This window comes from Prionailurus viverrinus, chromosome X (genome assembly GCF_022837055.1).
Source record: "Prionailurus viverrinus isolate Anna chromosome X, UM_Priviv_1.0, whole genome shotgun sequence".
Classification (NCBI taxonomy): Eukaryota; Metazoa; Chordata; class Mammalia; order Carnivora; family Felidae; genus Prionailurus; species Prionailurus viverrinus.
Window position 1 is genome coordinate 89,909,710 of NC_062579.1, and position 14,061 is coordinate 89,923,770.

At 41.1% G+C, this 14,061-nt stretch overlaps 1 protein-coding gene and 1 non-coding gene across 2 annotated transcripts in view; one reads left to right on the forward strand and one right to left on the reverse strand.

The window, feature by feature from the left end:
- KLHL13 (kelch like family member 13) overlaps positions 1-14,061 on the reverse strand; it is a 427,026-nt gene that overhangs the window by 354,843 nt on the left and 58,122 nt on the right. The gene's annotated exons all lie outside the window — the stretch shown is intronic.
- LOC125157964 (U6 spliceosomal RNA) lies at positions 3,054-3,160 on the forward strand. The gene has a single exon (XR_007149104.1). It is a non-coding gene; the product is annotated as a U6 spliceosomal RNA (small nuclear RNA).

Sequence of the window (14,061 nt, forward strand, 5' to 3'; positions counted from 1 at the left end):
ATTTAACAGCTAGCTCTCATCTTTTATTGACCAAAGCTTTGCACCACTGGGCTGGGTTAACTCCTCTCCACTGTGCATGGAATCTCAACACCCACAGGAAGGCCCCAGGGCTCGTGGTGAGAAACTGGCAGATTGCACTGGTGTAAGTCCATCAGAGCCCCCTCAGAGAACCGGTGAGTAAGAGGTGGCTGACAGAACATATGAATTCTCTCAATTTCTTTTTACTCTGCACTTTCCTATAAGTGCAATTCACTCTTTCTTTCACCTCCCCCACCCTCCCCACCCCCACCTGTGCTCTCAATCTTGATCCCTCCAACCTCCAGAACCTTTTACCTTCAACTTCTCCCACTGTCCTGATCCCTTCCCCTCTACCTTTATACCTGCTTAGGACTTTCCTTAAAACATCCTTCCCTTACTTCACACAGGCTTCTGGCTACTTCCTTTTCTCTTTCTTTCTCAGCAACATATCTTAAATGAATAATCCAGAGTTACTATCTCTACTTTCTCCCCTCAGGACCACATGAATGCATCTCATCACTGCACCGCAAACACCTTTGCTGAGGTCACCAACGACCATATCCATTTGACCATATCCAATAGAGTAATTCTGGCCCTATCTACCTTGGTTTCTCTGCAACATTTGGTCTTGTTGACCCCTCCAGCCTTACTGAAATTCTTGGTTCAGTTATCATGCCACCATTATTTGTCACTTCTCCTCATTCTTTGGCTGGCCTCTTTCCTCTCAGCCTCTATCCAGTCCTCAAGAGTTGGTGTTCCCAAGAATACTTTCCTCAGCCTCTTTCTCCTCTTGCCCTACACCCTCCTCTGACCCTCCCGAGAGGCTATCATCATTCCCTGGATTTCAAGTATCGCTATGTGCTGATGACTTCCAAATTCATATCTCCAGCCGGACCTCTCCCTGCACACTCATCTTGGAAACACCCACCAAGCAGCTGGATATATCCACCAAAGCAAGACAGCCCAGCTGCTTGATGGGTACTTCAAACAGGCACCTCACACTCGACATATTAAAACCTGAACTCATTATATTCCCCAACCGCCTCTACCCTAATCTTGCCCATAAAATCTATCTGCAGACAATGTCTGCTCTCCTCATTAAGGTGTTCCAGATGCTTGCTCTGATCTCTCTGGCTCAGCCACACCCCAGAACTTGTTATTTATTCCTGGACTCTTCCATTTGAGCTGCCCTTGAAATTCCTCTACCAGGGAAGGGTTTGGGTACTGGGAACAAGAATTTTTCACACACAAAAATCATGGACTCCTCTGTGCTGGCAGCTGGAGCCTGTTTTGGATTCTGTGTCTCCCTCTCTCTCTCTGCCCCACCCCCCAACTCGCCCTCTGTCTCTCTCTCAAAAATAAATAAACATTAAAAAAAGTTTTTTTAAATAAAAGAAAAAGAAAAAGAAAGCTATTTCAGGGGAGCCTGGCTGGCTCAGTCAGTTAGGTGTCTGACTTTGGTTCAGGTCATGATCTCACTGATTCAGAGTTCAAGCCCCGTGTCAGGCTCTATGCTGACAGCTTGGAGCCTGGAGCCTGCTTCGGATTCTGTGTCTCCCTCTCACTCTGCCCCTCCCCTGCTCGCGCTCTGTCTCTCTCTCTCTCTCAAAAATAAATAAACATTGAAAACAAAAATTAAAAAAAAAAAAAGAAAGCTATTTCAGGAATCCAGAAATGAGGTAATCAGCACAGCCAAGGCAACCACACCTGCCTCCTCTCTTCACTCGTAATCCCTTGTCCAACAGAATCTAAATGAGGAGCCTCAGCCAGCACTGGAGGACAGATGGCTATATTTGGAATAAGTTCAGAACATCACAATGACAAATAATGATTGACATCACTACAGGTCACTCTTGCTGTTTTAAATTTTTAACAAGAGGTCTTTTGCCACTTCAGCATAAATATCTAAAGTGTCCCCTTCACATTGAGGGCTACAATTTCAGGCTATTTACTAGGGCATTGCCAATACAGGAAGAATGTCTCCTAAATTGTCCATGCCTTACTTTGCAAATTGTCCTTCATTAGGCTCACATTTTAGAATTGAATTACAAGATTTAAAACAAAAAAAACTCTCTAAAGGCTCGTACAGCTTTCATGGTTATAGCCCTGAAATAGGAGTTACACCTCTAGATATGACAAAAGCTATGATGAAAATGTTTATAATCACATTTGGTCAATCAACTACAGCCTTATTTACTCATATAAGGAAAGACATTTTACTTATTTGTTCCTATGTCCAAATGACTTCTCATTTGAATCCTAGCACCAAGGATCCATGGCTACTGTAATCAAAATATAAAATGTGGGGATGGAAAGAAAGAAAGGATTATAAACTTTTATTTTAATAGTTACTAGGAAACTGGTTTGATAAACTAATATGACTAAGAAGATAATTACAATTAAGAAAGAAATATCCATAATTCACTAAAACAAAATATCTTGTACTTGTGAGACACAATTTAATAAAGGTGTTGGAACATATTTTTTTTTTTTACCTCAGCTGCAATGCATATACCACACATAGTATCTAAAAGTCTCAAAGATATTTTACATTATTCACAATAAATTCGTATGAGATTCACTTTAATAACACCATCTGGCTATGAATAGAAAGAATTTAAATTTAAATTTCAAGAAATAAGATAAGGTAGCACATTTTCTTTGATCACTATACTGCAAAACAGAGCAATGCTATGGCCAATCCAAGAAGACAGGGTCATAATCAAATGCCATTTAAAATAAAGAGTTATAGGGTGCCTGGGTGGCTCAGTTGGTTAAGCATCCGACTTTGGCTCAAGTCATGATCTCATGGTTCGTGAGTTCCAGCCCTGCATTGGGCTCTGTGCTGATGGCTCAGAACCCGTAGTCTGCTTCAGATTCTGTGTCTCCTTTTCTCTCTGTCCCTCCCCGCCACCTCAAAAATAAATAAACATTAAAAAAATTATTTAAGAAAAGACCTTCAGTTTAAAACAATAAAATAAAATAAAATAAAATAAAATAAAATAAAATAAAATAAAATAAAATAAAGAGTTATGGTGCTCACTTTGGCAGCACATAGACTAAAACTGGAATGATGCAGAGAAGATTAACATGGCCCCGGTGCAAGGATGACATGCAAATTCATGAAGCATTCTATATTTTTTAAATAAAAAAGAAAATAAAAAGTTATGAAAATGAAGCATTTTTACTATTTAAGCCTTAGATAATCAAAATATCATTTGAACTACTGGAAATTCAAGAGTAAATCAAAATCCAAAGCAAGACCTATGATTTTTTTAAAGTTTATTTATTTATTTATTTTGAGAGAGGGAAAGAGAGTGCGAGGGGGAAAGAGGCAGAGAGAGAGGGAGAATCCTAGGCAGGCTCTGTGCCATCATTGCACAGAGCCCAAGGTGGTACCTGAACTCACAAACCGTGAGACTGTGACCTGACCGGAGATCAAGAGTCGGATGCTTAACCAACTGAGCCACCCAAGTGCCCCCTTTTCTTTTTAAAATTTTTTAATGTTTGATTATTTGTGAGAGAGAGAGAGAGAGAGAGAGAGAGACAGAGCGTGAGCAGGGAAGGGAAGAGAGAGGGGGAAACACAGAATCTGAAGCAGGCTCCAGGCTCCATGCTGTCAGCACAGAACCCGATGCGGGGCTCAAACCCATGAACAGCAAGGGCATGACCTGAGCCGAAGTCAGACGCTTAACTGACTGAGCCACCCAGGTGCCCCTTATGATTTTTTTATTTTAGAGAGAGAATGTACATGCAAGTGGGGTGGAGGGGCAGAGGAAGAGAGAGAATCTTAAGCAGGCTCCACACTGACATGGGGCTTGATCTTATGACCCTGGGATCATGACCTGAGATGAAATCAAGTCAGACACAACCAACTGTACTACCCAAGCTCCTTTATTACTATTTTAAGGCTTGTTCTTTTTTTTTTCTTTTTTTAGTTTATTGATTTTTGAAAGAGAGAGCACGTGCACGCACAAGTGGAGTAGGGGCAGAGAGAGAGAGAGAGAATCCCAAGCAGGCTTCATACTGTCAGTGCAGAGACTGACACGGGAGTCAAACTCACGAACTGTTAGATCATGACCTAAGCTGAAGTCAGGCACTTAACCGACTGAGCCATCCGTGTGCCCCTAAACCTTATTCTTCTGAAATGTAAGGGAAGACACCTCTCTGAATATTGAGCCCTAGTGTATCTGTTCCTAAACAGTTTTCTGAGGTTTCTTCAAAATTAGTTGCATACAATTTTATCCTGCCTCTAAGAGGTCAGTGGTATGGTCTGAGGTTGTCAACACTGTTTTCAGACCTTAAAAGTTGTAGGTCAACCAACAGATCTAACAAATGAAACAAGCGGTAGATAAACCCTATATCTGCGTCTCATGTTAGGCAACGTTCTCTTTCATGTTGCTGTGTCCATGATTGTAGAAAAGGAACCCTTATTCCTTTAACTTTCATTTGGGGATTTATAAAATGAAATCAAAACAGGTGATGTCAGCATGGACAGAGATATAGAGTGAGATCGGAGGTTGCTTACTAATGACTTGATCTTTATTTTTCATCAATCAAATAAGTTAGTGGGGGCACCTGGGTGGCTCAGTCAGTTAAGCCTCTGACTCTTGATTTCAGCTCAGGTCATGATCTCACTATTTGTGAGTTCGAGCCCCACGTCAGGCTGTGTGCTGACAAGGCGGAACCTGCTTGGGATTCTCTCTCTCCTTCTCTCTCTCTCCCTGCCCCTCCCCCCCTCCCCCCACCTCTCTCTCAAAATGAATAAATAAACTTAAAAAAAACTTAAAAAAATAAACTTTAAAGAATAACAATATATACCTTTAAAAATATAAAAGCCCTCTGGTTCATCAGCAGTCTTTATGAAAGGAACAAACCATGGAACAAACCATTCAAAGTTCATTAAGGAAGGATGAGAGATTAGTCACCGGCCAGAGGGGCGTCAACATCAGTCCTTCATCAGGAGCAAAATCTTCCAGACAGGACCATCCTGCAGAAGATGTAGTCACTTGATATGGAGTACTTTCAGGGTCACCAGAAAGGTCCCTCACGTTCAAAAAAATTCTTCCTGGGAACCAACCTCCAGGACTCTTTAGGGATTCCTTACTTTAGTTTAAGTCATTGCATTTCTAGAGTGCAAACGGCAAATACCTCTTGGAGAAATAATATGCTGGCTGTGATCAACAGAAATTAGCTTCTTTTGAACATGAAGGGAGATGGGTGAGAATGAATACTTGACGCAGATTTGACTTCCTAAAGAGCATGGTCAAGTTTAGGATCATGCAGAGCTTTTTTTTTTTTTTTTTTTCTTAAATGTTTATTTTTTTGAGAGAGACAGAGTGAGAGTGGGGGAGGGGCAGAGAGAGAGGGAGACACAGAATCCGAAGCAGGCTCCAGGCTCTGAGTTGCCAGCACAGAGCCAGATGTCGGGCTCGAACCCATGAGCCATGAGATTACGACCTGAACCAAAGTTGGATGCTTAACGTACTGAGCCACCCAGGCACCCCAGGATCATGCAGAGCTTTTAAGAAAAGCTACATGACAGCATAAGAGCGTTGAGCGACAGGACCAAAGGGCATCTTGTGGGAGGAGACGAGGCCACGCACTAGTTTCACAATTTTGCCAAAGCCATCCTGGTTCCAAACACACAAAACAGAAAAATTACTGCCTAATTATAACAATTCTACCCACTTTTCCTAAAGATATTTTTGGTATTGGAATAATTTTTATCTTCACTCAGTGAGGTTGGCCAAGATTAAAATGTAAAACAAGTGAAATCATGAGTATGAGAAGAAAATGTGGCTGAATATATTTTGAATGGGAAAGGTCTTTCCAAACATGGCACAGAGCACAAAGAGGTAACATGAAAGACTGATAAATATGGCCCCCCGGAAATAAATAAACAAACTTAAAGGACTAAAAGAACTGCAAAGTCAAAAATAAACTAGGACTGGGGCACCTGGCCAGCTCAGTTGGTAGAGCATGTGACTCTTGATCCCAGGGTCATGATGAGTTCAAGCCCACGTTGGGTGTGGAGCCTCCTTAAAAACAAACAAACAAACAAACAAACAAAACTAGGACTTACAGTTAGAATATATGAATAAATCTTACAACCAATAATTAAAAAAACCAAATTACCCAATTTTAAAATGGGTAGAGATACATTCGACTTCCAGTCAGGCACACGAGCAGTTTAGAAGTTATCACTCCATTCTAACAACTAAAACGCTGAAAAATCAACTAAAACTGAAAAATCAACAACTCTTCTTAGATCCATCAGAGAAGTGAGGTCACAGGGCAAACCACTGCCCCAACATTGGAGAGACTGACAACTGAGCACTAAGAATCACATCTTACTGGAGCAGGAACCCATAGGCAGAAATCTCCATGGGAACCAGTATGAGGGGAGGAAAACCTGCACTGTAACTGACAAATTGTTGGAGGCTCAAGTGTGGACAAGTCTAAGCATTTAAAACGGCAGGGGTTCCCAAAAATAAACAAATATTTTAAATAAATACACACATAAATAAAAATAAAAAAGAAAACTCCAGGAATTCCAGTCATAGGGGAGCCGCTACTCTTTTGTTTCATCTCCAGAAGCCCTAGAACGTTCTCACAGTGAATATCTGAGGGAAATCCCTCACGAGGAGGGAAAAGGTAACCACTTTGAAACACACCAGAACATTCTGTACTTAAGAAGTCCTGCTCAGAGCACCTGGGTGGCTCAGCCAGTTGAGCATCCCACTCTTGGTTTCAGCTTAGGTCATGATCTCACAGTTTGTGAGTTCGAGGCCCACAGTGGGCTCCACGCTGACGGCACAGAGCCGTCTCTCTCTCTGCCCTTCCCCTGCTCACTCTCTCTGTCTCTCTCTCAAAAATAAAAAAATAAACTTTAAAACAAAATTAAAAAAGAAAAAAGAAAAAGAAAGCCTGCTCTCAAAATAAACTATCTTACCAAAGCCTAACCTATTGGAGTCTTATCAGAGTCTAAACAACTCAGGGAAAGGGCAAAACCCAACTCTAGCCCATTCTAGACGTCCTGTACCACTTAAACAGAAAGAAAACAGAAGCACTTGGGAAGTTCACAGCTCATGGGTATAGGTTCACTCAAAGCCTGAGACCCAATCATAGTTCTACAGAATACTTCCCCTACTTCCCCCACACCACAAAAGGCCTATTTACCAGAGATCCTTTTATTCATTACACCATGTCCAGCTTCCAGCAGAAAATTACAAGGCATACTAAATGGCAAAAAACCAAAAAACAGTTTGAAGCCAGAGTGAGCATGAGAAGCAGCCTCAGATATGGCAGGCAACCTGAAATGAACAGATCAGGAATTTTTCAACTGCAGTTTCTTTTTTTTTAAAATTTTTTTTTTTTTTCAACGTTTATTTATTTTTGGACAGAGAGAGACAGAGCATGAACGGGGGAGGGGCAGAGAGAGAGGGAGACACAGAGTCGGAAACAGGCTCCAGGCTCTGAGCCATCAGCCCAGAGCCTGACGCGGGGCTCGAACTCACAGACTGCGAGATCGTGACCTGGCTGAAGTCGGACGCTTAACCGACTGCGCCACCCAGGCGCCCCTGCAGTTTCTTTTTTTTTAAGTCTATTTATTTATTTTGAGAGAGAGAGAGACAGTGTGGGAGGGGCAGAGAGAGAGGGAGAGAGAGAGAATCCCAAGCAGGCTCCACGCTGCCAGTGCAGAGCCAGATGCAGGGCTAAAACTCACGAACTGTGAGATTATGACCAGAGTGGAAACCAAGAGTTGGACACTTCACTAACTGAGCCACCCAGGCACCCCAGATCAGGAAATTAAAACAACTATGATTAAGGCAGTGATGACAACTGTGATTATGATGAGGGCCCTAATGGCAAAAGTAGACAACATACAAGAACAGGTAGATAATGTAAGCATAGAGATGAAAATTCTAAGAATCAAAGATAACACCAAAGATCAAAAACATTGTAACAGAAGTAAGGGATGCCTTTCTTTTTTTTTTTTTTTTTAATTTTTTTTTCAACGTTTTTTATTTATTTTTGGGACAGAGAGAGACAGAGCATGAACGGGGGAGGGGCAGAGAGAGAGGGAGGCACAGAATCGGAAACAGGCTCCAGGCTCTGAGCCATCAGCCCAGAGCCTGATGCGGGGCTCGAACTCACGGAGCGCGAGATCGTGACCTGGCTGAAGTCGGACGCTTAACTGACTGCGCCACCCAGGCGCCCCTAAAGGATGCCTTTCATGGGTTTATGTTTTTATTTTTAAAAAATTGTTTCAAATAATCCAGCGAAGAAATGGGCAGAAAACATGAATAGACACTTCTCTAAAGAAGACATCCAGATGGCCAACAGGCACATGAAAAGATGCTCAATATCGCTCCTCATCAGGGAAATACAAATCAAAACCACACTCAGGTATCACCTCACGCCAGTCAGAGTGGCTAAAATGAACAAATCAGGAGACTATAGATGCCGGTGAGGATGTGGAGAAACGGGAACCCTCTTGCACTGTTGGTGGGAATGCAAACTGGTGCGGCCACTCTGGAAAACAGTGTGGAGGTTCGTCAGAAAATTAAAAATAGACCTACCCTATGACCCAGCAATAGCACTGCTAGGAATTTACCCAAGGGATACAGGAGTACTGATGCATAGGGGCACTTGTACCCCAATGTTTATAGCAGCACTCTCAACAATAGCCAAATTGTGGAAAGAACCTAAATGTCCATCAACTGATGAATGGATAAAGAAATTGTGGTTTATATACACAATGGAGTACTACGTGGCAATGAGAAAGAATGAAGTATGGCCCTTTGTAACAACGTGGATGGAACTGGAGAGTGTGATGCTAAGTGAAATAAGCCATACAGAGAAAGACAGATACCATATGTTTTCACTCTTATGTGGATCCTGAGAAACTTGACAGAAACCCATGGGGGAGGGGAAGGGGAAAAAAAAAAAAAGAGAGAGAGGTTAGAGTGGGAGAGAGCCAAAGCATAAGAGACTCTTAAAAACTGAGAACAATCTGAGGGTTGATGGGGGGTGGGAGGGAGGGGAGGGGAGGTGATGGGCATTGAGGAGGGCATCTTTTGGGATTTAGGTCAAAAAAAAATTGTTTTAATGTTTATTTTTGAGGGCGGTGGGAGAGAGAGAGGGGGGAACAGGGGATCCGAAGACAGCAGTGAACCAGATTCAGGGCACGAACTTGAGAACCATGAGATCATGATTTGAGCCAAAGTCAGACGCTCAACCGACTGAGCCACCCAGGCGCCCCTCATGGGTTTATTAGTAGATCGGACACAGCTGAGGAAAGAATCTCTGCTCTTCATGATAGCTCAATAGAAACTTCTAAAACTGAATAAAGCAAAGGGGAGGGGCGCCTGGGTGGCTCAGTCAGTTAAATGTCCCACTTTGGCTCAGGTTATGATCTCACAGTTCATGGGTTCAAGCCCCACATCAGGCTCTGTGGTGACAGCTCAGAGCCTGGAGCCTGCTTTGGATTCTGTGTCTCCCTCTCTCTGCCCCTCCCCCACTCAACTCTGTCTCTCAAAAATAAATAAACACTAAAAAAATTTTTTTTTAAAGAAAAAAAGCAAAGGGGAAAAAAAGGCTGAAAAAAGCTAGCAGTGAATACCTAAGAACTGTGAGACATCTACGAAAGGAATAACGTGTATAATGGGACTACCAGAAGAAAGAAAGAAAGAAAGAAAGAAAGAAAGAAAGAAAGAAAGAAAGAAAGAAAGAGGAACAGGAGAAATATTTGAAATAATTTTAACTGAACATTTTCCCAAATTAATGTCAGATTCCAAACCACAGATGCAAGGAAGCTCAGAAAATACTGAGCAGGGTAAATGCCCCAAAACTACATCTAGGTATATCGTATTCAAACTTCAGAAAATCAATGATAAAAGAAAAAATGTTGAAATTAGCCAAAGGCAGGTGGGGGGGGGACCTTATCTATAGAGGGGCAAAGGTAAGAGTTACAGCCAACTTTTCATGAACCATGAAAGCAAGAAGAGAGTGACTGAAATATTAAGTGTTGGGAGAAAAAAAAACCCACCAACCTAAAAATGTTGTACTCTGTGAAATTCTCCTTCGTGCACTTTGGTGATGAGCACCGGGTGTTGTACTAAAGTTCTGAATCGCTATATTGTACACCTGAAACTAAGATTACACTGTATGTTAACTAACTGGAATTTAAAGTAAAACTTCAAATCATAATAAACATTTTTTTAAATAAAAGAGAAATGAAGATTTTCTCAGATGAACAAAAATTGAGGGCATTTTTTGCCAGGAGACCCGCTTTGCAAGAAATGTTAGAAGTTCTTCAGAGAGAGGGAAAATGATATAGGTCAGATCTATATAAAGAAAGGAACAGCATTGAAGAAGGAATAGTGAAGGTAAAATAAAAAGTATTGATCTTTCTTACTCTTAATTGATTTAACAGACAACAGTTTGTTCAAAGTAATAATAGCAACAACGTATTCAATTATACACGCAGTTGACCCTTGATCGATGCAGGGGTGAGGGACACCAACCTCCCGCACACTTGGAAATCTGCGGACAACTTTTGACTCCGCAGAAACTTAACTGCTAATAGCCTACTGTTCACCTGAAGCCTTACCGATAACAGTCAATTAACACATATTTCGTATGTTATATGTATGTATTATATGCTGCATTAATACAATAAAGTAAGCTAGAGAAAAGACAATGTTAAGAAAATCATAAAGAATAATTCTTTCAATAAATACAGTATAGTACAGTACTATACTGTATTTATTGGATTACACTACAGCACTATACTGTATTTATTGAAAAAAATCCACACAGTTATGGATGCTTATATATAAATGAAATGAGTGACATGCAATGATACAAGGAACAAGGGACAAAAGGAGGAAGTTAAAATTATTTTGCTGTTAGAAGGTACTCCTCCTACCTATGAAGTGGTATAGCCTTGCTTGAAAGTGAACTTGGATTAATTGCAAATGTATACTGCAAACTCTAGGGTAACCATTAAAATACATATATACATAAAGAAATGTAACTGAGGAGCACTTGGGTGGCTCAGTCAGTTAAGCGTCCGACTTGGGCTCAGGTCATGGTCTCAAGGTTCGTGGGTCTAAGCCCCACATTGGGCTCTGTGTTGACAGTTCAGAGCCTGTAGCCTGCTTTGGATTCTGGGTCTCCCTCTGTCTCTGCCCCTACCCCCCACCCCCGCTTATACTCTGTCACTCTCTCTCTCTCTCAAAAATAAACATTAAAAAAATGTTTTTTAATATATATAACTGAAATGCTAAGAAAGAAAACAATCATTTAATGTTCTTCAATAAAACCACACAAGGCATAACAAATATGGTAAATGTTAATCCATTGGAACTTTAAAGGTCAGTGGTCTAAATACACCAATTAAAAGGTAGAAATTGTCAAAGGGGATCAAAAACAAGACCTGACTATATGGTGTCTACAAGAAACCACTTTAAATATAAAGACACATACAGGTTAGAAGTAAAGGAATGGAGAAAGATACACCATATGTATGCAAATAATCATATGAAAAGATGCTCAACATCATTTAAAATTAGGGAATTACAAAAAAATAATAATAATAAAAATTAGGGAATTACAAATTACAACAACGAGGGGCGCTCGGATAGCTCAGTAAGTTGAGCATCTGGCTCTTGCTTTGGGCTCCGGTCATGCTCTCACAGTTCATGGGACCAGGTTCTGAGCTGGCAGGGCGGAGCCTGCTTGGGATTCTCTCTCTCCATGCCCCCCTCCTTGCCCCTCCCCCGCTCACGCTCTCTCACTCTCAAAATAAATAAATAAACATGAGGGGCACCTGGCTAGCTAAGTCAATTGAGCGTCCAGCTCTCGATTTCGGCTCAGGTCATGGACTTGAGGTTGGTGAGTTTGAGCCCTGCTTCGGGCTCTGTGCTCACAGCTTAGAGAATGCTTGCAATTCTCCCTCTCCTCTCTGTGTCCCTCCCTTGCTCTCTTGCCCTCTCTGTCAAAATACAGAAACATTTAAAAATAAATAAACAAACATTTAAAACCACAATGAGATTCCACTAGGCACCTATTATAATGACCAAAATCCAAAATACTGACGACACCAAATGCTGCCGAGGAGGTGGGGCACCAGGAATTCTCATTCCTTGCTGGTAGGAATGCAAAACGCTACAGCCACTTTGGAAAACAGTTTGGCAGTTTCTTCTAAAACTAAACATACTTGTGCCAGACAAATGAATAGTTGTGCTCTCTGATATTCCCCCAAATGAGCCGAAAACTTATGCCCACACAAAAACCTGCACTCAGATATTCATAGTTCATAACGCCTAAACATAAGCAACCAGGATATCCTTCACTGGGTGAATGGATAACTGAACAGTGATATATCGAGACAAGGGAAAAGTATTCCCCACTTAAAAAAAAAATCAACCCATGAAAAGACAGCAAAGAAACCGAAATGGGTGTTCCTAAGTGAAAGAAGTTAATCTGAAAAGGCTACATAGTGTATGTTTCCAACTATGTGACATTCTGAAAGGCAAGACTATGGAGACCATAAAAAGATCAGGGACTGTCAGAGGTTAGGGAGGAGAGTGGGATGAACAGGCAGAGCACCGAGGATTTTCAGGGGAGCAAAACATTGTATATGATACTATAAGGGTGGATACATGTCATTATGCATTTGTCAAAACCCACAGGATGTGCAACACCTAGAGTGAACCCTAACGTCAACTATAGACTTTAGATGATTATAATGTGTCAGTGTAGATTCATCCAGCCTAACAACTGTGCACCTGCTCGCTCTGCTATGGGATGTCCACAGTGGTGGAGGCTGGACACGTGTGGAGAACAGCTAAAGTGACAGTAACAATACAGGGGTAATATTAAGTGAGTCAAGTATGCTAAGATCCTTGTGGTGCTAATCAAAATGACAGGACCAGCAAATAACTTGTTGGCTTTATTACAAAAGGGTAAGTATACCTCACACAATGTTAAGGGATACCTTAAACAGATAAAAACACAATATTTAGCTTCTCAGCCAGCAGAAGAAATAAAGGGAACATAGAAACCTTTATTAATCCAACAGAAGGTTGGACAGCAGAGGTGGGGTGGGGAGGGGAAGAAGCAAGGAAAAAAAATGGTTGATAAGTGGAATCCAAACTAAGTGAAAAGATGTGAGTTGCAGATATATATACATATAAAATGACACAATTCATATGAAGTTTAAAAAAGCCCAGAGGACAAAACCACTTAATGTTTATGGGTGAATGAGGAACACAAAATTTGTGACAGCAGTTATCCCTGGGAAGAAAGCATGAGATCAAGGAAGAATATACAGAGTATCTAAACTGTGTACATGTTCATTTCTATTTCCAAAACCTCTTTTTTATTTTTATTTATTTTTTTAATGTTTATTTATTTTGAGAGAGAGAGAGAGAGAGCACACACGTGTGCACGAGCAGGGGAGGGTCAGAGAGAGAGAGAGAGAGGGAGAGGGAGAGAGAGACACCCATGGAGTCTCCGCGCCGCCAGTGCAGAACCCGATGTGGGGCTCGAACTCTAAAACTGCGAGATCATGACCTGAGCCAAAACCAAGAGTCAGACACTTAATTGACTGAGCCACCCAGGCGCCCCCTAAATCTCTTTTAATACTAAAACATAATATTAAGATTTCATGAAGGTAGGTGGTGGGTACCCAGGCATTCATTATTTTACTTCCTATTCTTGTCTCTATGTCAGAAAGAATTCATATTTTAAAAAATAAGTTAGAGGAGCAAAGCATAAGAAATCATGTATATGTATATACTTTATAGGAATAATTAAAGTCACATATATGTTGGAATAAGCATGCAAAAAATATGCACCTGACTCTTAAGATTGTGTCTAGAGGATTGCATTGCAACCTACTACCACTATCTGCTATATTTGCAACTTTTTGTTTTGTTTTACAATAAGCATGCATTAAACAGTAAAAATATATATTTTTTTTAAGCAGGGACAATTAAAAAGAAATCAAGGGAGCCTGAACACAACTCT